This window comes from Lathyrus oleraceus, chromosome 2, assembly GCF_024323335.1.
Source record: "Lathyrus oleraceus cultivar Zhongwan6 chromosome 2, CAAS_Psat_ZW6_1.0, whole genome shotgun sequence".
In the NCBI taxonomy this organism is placed as follows: Eukaryota; Viridiplantae; Streptophyta; class Magnoliopsida; order Fabales; family Fabaceae; genus Lathyrus; species Lathyrus oleraceus.
The window spans coordinates 468,548,312-468,554,602 of NC_066580.1; the positions used below are offsets into that span (position 1 = coordinate 468,548,312).

The 6,291-nt window shown below is 33.3% G+C and overlaps 1 pseudogene; it reads right to left on the reverse strand.

The window, feature by feature from the left end:
* Positions 1-721: 721 nt before the first annotated feature.
* On the reverse strand, positions 722-5,469 carry LOC127123779 (THO complex subunit 5B-like; annotated as a pseudogene).
* Between the last annotated feature and the right edge of the window lie 822 nt (positions 5,470-6,291).

A 6,291-nucleotide genomic window follows, 5' to 3' on the forward strand; every position in this document is an offset into this window, starting at 1 on the left:
CTTTTTCGTTAGGGTTTTCTTCTCCTTTTTGAACAGTAGTTGCCCCCTCCATGAGGAGAATGCTCTTGCTTTTATATTCATCCTGCTAGGGTTTTGAATTGGTAGACAAGAGCAAAGGGATATTGGACTTGGGAGCACTTGTTGTGCTGCCAGTTTGTCTACCCTATTTTGGTGTTTTGTTCTGAAAAAGTAAGTTGTACCTTTTTCCTTGTAAAAATGTTTGCTTGGTTTTTGTTGCTGCGGATTTTTACTGCCGGTAATTGGTTATTCACTGCTGCGAATTTCCTCGACACACTTTAAAAAAAATGGACTGTGCATTTCTGAATTAATGGAATGGGATTGTGTTAATTTGATTTGTTGTTGTTGATACTTGCAGCTTAACGTTTCAGATGAAGATATTGGTTCATACTTTTCCAAGATGTTGCAATGCTACACAAGGTTATTAGTGATGGCGTAGGAATCTTTAATCTTTGCCTTGTAACAAAATTTATTTCAAGTGAATTTCTTCATCCCTCATCCTGATTTAACTACATCTCCCTTAAAGGTATTAGAAGGAATAGTGAAGGCATCGAAACATGAAGCTGGTTAGTTGCCCTTATTGACGCGCATGGTTTGGATGTGGGTTTCAACTGCTTGCTCTTTCTCATGTTCCAAACTTGTCATGATGGTAATGGTTTCGTAGCATGGTTTATGGTTATTATTATTGGACTGATGCACACTTTTATTTTGCTTGTTTGGAGACAAAACATGCATGTTGGCGCTATAATGAGAGACCAGATATAACATCTTCGCTCCTTGCTGCTTCATTGTTCTCAGTGGGGAGCAATGAAGATACCTCAGGCAAGAAATCAATCCCTTCCAGATGCTGAGCCCATTTGTAAGGACATGAAGTTCTTTGAGCATTGAACGTTATAGCATCTTGAATAAAGAGCTTAGTTGACTGGTAAGGAAGCTCAAGCCACATGGATAATGATTTTAAGTGGGTGACTTTGAAATATGCCCCCTTGATCAGAGCTCTCCTTGACTTGTACCCTCCTTGGCCTTTTTCTACGTCTCTGACCATCTTCTTTATCATCAGGAACATCATCTTCAAATTTAGAACTCTCTACGACAGTGGAAATGTCGGTTTCCTTGTGAGCTTGCTTACGAGCCAAAGCTTGAGCACCTTTCAGGCTTCCTACGATCTCCAAATCAATGGGTTCTACAAAGGTCTCCTGGTGAGATAATAGCTGTGAGTAAATCACATAAAGGGCTGGTGGAAGCAACTCTGCTGAATGATGCTGCTTTAGTTTCTTAGTATGTATAATTCCTAGTTGATTTTGAACAGATAATGATGCTTTCTTAAGAGACTTGAGATGTGAAGGGAGACTTGTCAGGAACTTCTTTCGGTTTGCAATAGTATCCAAAAGGATTTTATTTTGTTGTTCCAGTTTCGCATGATGTTTGCAGAGCTCTTTACGCTGGTATAGCTCAAAATTGAGTCTCTTGAGCATCAGATTATGAGCACTGTCTTTCGATAAAACGGAATCCTTGATATCCTTGGGAGCATCGCGTAAAAATTCTTCCTCAGGTACGAGTTCAATGTTAGGATATTTAGACTTGAAGTATTTACAAGCCTTAATCGCTTTAAGATAGTGACTCTTTTCGTACACCAAATTGTGAAATTGCAGGGTCGTGAAATTTACCGGTGCCTTTGCACGTTCGGTTTCCATTTTGACACGGTCCTCCTCAATCAATATAGAGCGATTCGCCTGGCGGAGAGTGATGAAGCGAAGGAACATTTGAGTGACAAGATCTCGAAGGAGTTGTTTGGGTTTAGCATCTTTTTGGTTATTCTTTTGTAACATGATCAATAGCATTGGGGACTCTTTTCATGCTTATGCAGTCCAATGTAGGCGAAGTCGGTATCTCTCTTCTTGTAATAAAATTCAAGTATCAATTTGAAAATTATGTACATTTTGGACAATCTTATGATTTGTAATTTAATGCGAATGAAAATCGACATTTCTTGTGGCAAGACGAAACTTTCTTTGTATTTTAGAGACCTTATGTATGATGAACTAAACATATGCCATGTAAATGGATGATTGTGAATGAATGGATGTATATAAAAAAAATGAATGAAGCATTCGAAATATGAGCAAGTACGTATACGAGTGGAAGTTTTCCAAAAAAGGGATAAAGAAATATTAAAGAAAAACAGAAAATGAAATGTGGAACTTTTGAATGGTGAATATGAATGTGAATGAAGAAATATTAACATGAATGGAGAAATATGTACGGAATTTTTGAATCTCGAATGAATGAAAAACGAGTATGAATGATTGAATGGATATAACGTTGGTATTTGGCATAGAAACTTAATAGAAATGAGTGAGGATTAGGAACGCGACAAGAGAATGTGAATGGCCACATAAATGACAAACTCGCACGAAGGGCTAATGGCGTCTTATGAGGGAGACAAAATACAGATTGAATTTAGACAAAACTTGAGATTCTAACCGATTTTTATCTGGTGATAATAGACTCCAGGTCCTGCTTGACTAAGGGAGCTGAATATCTTATACCAAGACAAATGGCAAGGCCCAAAGATTTATGGAAAAGCAGATGACGACAAGTCTAAACAAAACAAGCCGGTGGATGGATTTGTGACTAGGTGAAATGGTCATGAGGAGAAAAGCAAATGACTGATTGATGGGAAAAACTTTCAGGGCCAAAATCAGGGTATGACACTAAATCATTCATAACATTTTTGCATCAACCATTTTCAAGTTGCATCTTTAGCTTAGAAAAAATTCAAGTTTCATGGAATGGAAATCGATTGACCTAATGCAACAATCGATCAATCAAATTCTCTACCAAGAGAAATTTTCAAATCTTTCAAGTGAAAATCAATTGACATGCTGAAGAAATTGATTTATCAGTGCAAAATTTTCAATGACAATCGATTGACAGGGTATAGGCAATCGGTTGACATAGTGAATTTTTTTTATATATTTGAACATTAAACTTTTATCAATCGATTGATATGTTTTGAAAATCGATTGACATCTGCAACTCTTTGAAAAATATGAATCAATATCATAGCTCTTCATTGAACATGTTCACGAAACCTTTTCCAAATCATTGCAATTAATCATGAACATTTTTCAAGCATTACTACACATTTCAAGAGGCATCTTGTGATGTATTTAAAGCAAGATTTTTCAAATTTAAAATCACGTATGTCCATCTTATTTTTCGAACAATTCATGTATTGTTTCTATGTGTTCATAACTTTTTGACATAAATTTTTTGTGCATAAATTTCATATATTGGATAAAAGTTTCTTAAACATATTAATCACTTAATATATATACATTCCTAAATTGTATTCTAGTGGAAGAGAATATCAAAATTATTATATCTTGGAACTCAAACCAATTTGAAAAGATTATTCAAAGTTGTATTCATAATTTGTATTTGTTCACCGAGTGTGTGGTGACATTGTCTATAATGAAAGACATTGTACTTTCTACAGATGTTTGAAAATAAGAAGTGGTATTTTTTCTGTTTGTTGGAAAAAGGTCATTTGAATTGGTTTGATTCAAATTCCACTATAGGTTGGTGTTTATGTTAGAAGATTGTAACTACGGTAAGTAAGTGTAGTTAGAAATCTCTTTGTTGGGGGTATATGTAGTCATTATACATTCATGTTTCATTCGATCATGATATTTTATGTAATTCTACTTATGCTTTAATATTGATGATTCTTTCATCTTAATACTTATTTTGGATTGTCTATCTAAAATCTATTTTCATGGTGCGACTTTATATACGAAAGGTGCTGGCTGGTACTAGATCCAAACCTACATCTATTAGATGCTAATGCCTATACTTAGGGTTTGGTTTAAAATCCGCATAATACTGATGATCAGTAATCCATTTCTCTATACCACCGTTGGAACTTAATATTGTTGTATTTAATAGTGTGAGACATTGTTTGTTAGGCAATGCAACTTATCTCACTTTGTTGCGTTAGAAATGGGATATTGTGAAAGCAATAGGCAATAATATTAATAGCTGAGTGGAGGAGCATATTACTGACCAATGATTATGAATGAGTATAACAATGACAAAATCTACCATAGCAAATTTTTTCACTATTAACACCGAAATCTCCATTTATTTTATGTCATTTACTTTTACGCGATAAAACAACTTTAAATCTTTACTTAAAATCCATAAAAAAAATCTTGAAACTGTCTTTAAGAATAACCAAATTCTGTAGATATAATAATATTGCAATTGTTGTTTTCACTGCAACATACGGTGGGGTTTTGGAGAATAATTGGTTGAGTCATTTCTAAATATGCCATTGTTGACAGTTATGCGACGCATAACGATCAGACTAGTTAACAAAAGTGGTTGTGGCGACGCAATGAAAAGAATATGATGAATTTGATGTGGAATTTCGTGAGGATTAGAAAATGATTCTCATAGACGACAGCATTATTCTATTATGGAACAAAAGATTGATGGTGCATTAATGAAAGTCGTGATAGAAAACTCTATGGCACGGCTGTGCAACTCTCCAGCAGATGGAGTAACAGGTGTACCTGCAAGTTTAACACTTCAACGTCCACGTCAATGAAACTAGAGTGATGTAAGTTTCAAGAGTGAATAAAAATTATACTAGTTATAGGACATAATCAAGTTTATATATGGTCAACGATTGAAACCACTTCCTATAAATGTGATGTGGGTTAAGACCATTGGATCACATTTGACAGTTTGAGATGAACTTGTGATTTGACTTCAATATATGACTTCGTGATTTTATGATTTGACTTCAATATATGACTACATGGTAAGAGTTTACTTGACTATTGAACGAAAATACTTTAGGTTGAGCCTTTAGTATTTGACCGTTCTTATTCCACACATTTCAAACTAAAACTAATAAATTTGTAATCTGTTTTTCACCATAAATCCAAACATATAGTAATTCTCCCTAATGTGCTTATACCAAAATCAACCTAAATGCAGTTACTAATAAGTGATATGATTCTTACATACACACTAATCCGATGGTTGAAATGAATTCCAATTATTATTCCTCGTGAGTGGCCAAGACTTTACTTTAAATTACCTAGGCAAAAGTAATATTCTTGGGTTAAAGTTTGTTCGTAAAATAAATAAAAAACAAACATAGTGTACCCTAAGTTTTAAACTTTCTAACCTATAGGGTGAGTGGTGGTCCACCCACTAAAGAACAAGGAAGAAAAAAGATCAAGCAACTTTTTGAAGCTCCACCTGATTTCTGAAAGTGAAGGTACACAAAACAACATTAAAGGAATCTCCTTAGTGAGTACCTAAGTACTTTGATTTCATGCAACTATATCAGCTTGTAGATTTTGGGCTAAGAAATGTTTGGTACGGTTCTAGGGTGATATGCTTGCTAGCTGTCCATAAAGGAGAACAAGACATGGCCGGTGGCTTACCCTTGTTTGCAAAGGTTACTTTGTTAAGTTTTTAGAGTTGTGATTGGTGCAACTTAGCACATGTGACTATTTGTATATTGAGTTTAAATTTAAAGGTCAAACATAGGGTGCCGTTTATATGTCTCTCAGGAAAGTGGTTGTAATTTTTGTAATTTTTTTTTTATAGTTTTTATCTGTTAATAGCGGTTTTAAATCGTCAATAATTTTTAGTGATTATTTGTGACGGTTTAAAATCTTAACTAAAAAGATGAAGCATAAAAAAAATTAAAATTTTATGTCGATTAAAAACCATCTTTAAATAATTAAAAATAAAAAAATAATAATAAATTGATATTTTATGACAATTTAAGATCGCTATTAAATATAAAAAATAGAAAGAAAAAGAAAACATTAATTTTTCGATCTCTTAATTATTCTCTCACTGTAGACTGAGCCAAAAGATACAGGATATGGTTCCAAAGTTTTAAAAGTTTTCTTCCAACAATTAGTTCAATTGAGTTCTAAAATTCACCGGACTCGGTCTTAAATTTAAAGAATGATAATAAAGTTATTTATAAATTATTTATCATTAGTACTTTTACATTTTGGTAGTATGGGTTAAACTTAGCTTCGTCTAGAGTGTGTCAATTTCTTACTAACTAAAATTAACATGCATTGACAAACAAATAAGTTAAAAGTAAATTATAGAATTAATCCTATAAATTACTATTTTCTATTTCACTTGGATTTTATAATTTTACTTTATTTTATTTTATTTTATTTTAGTCTAATCCAATAACTTTACTTTAATTAATCATATTAATAACTT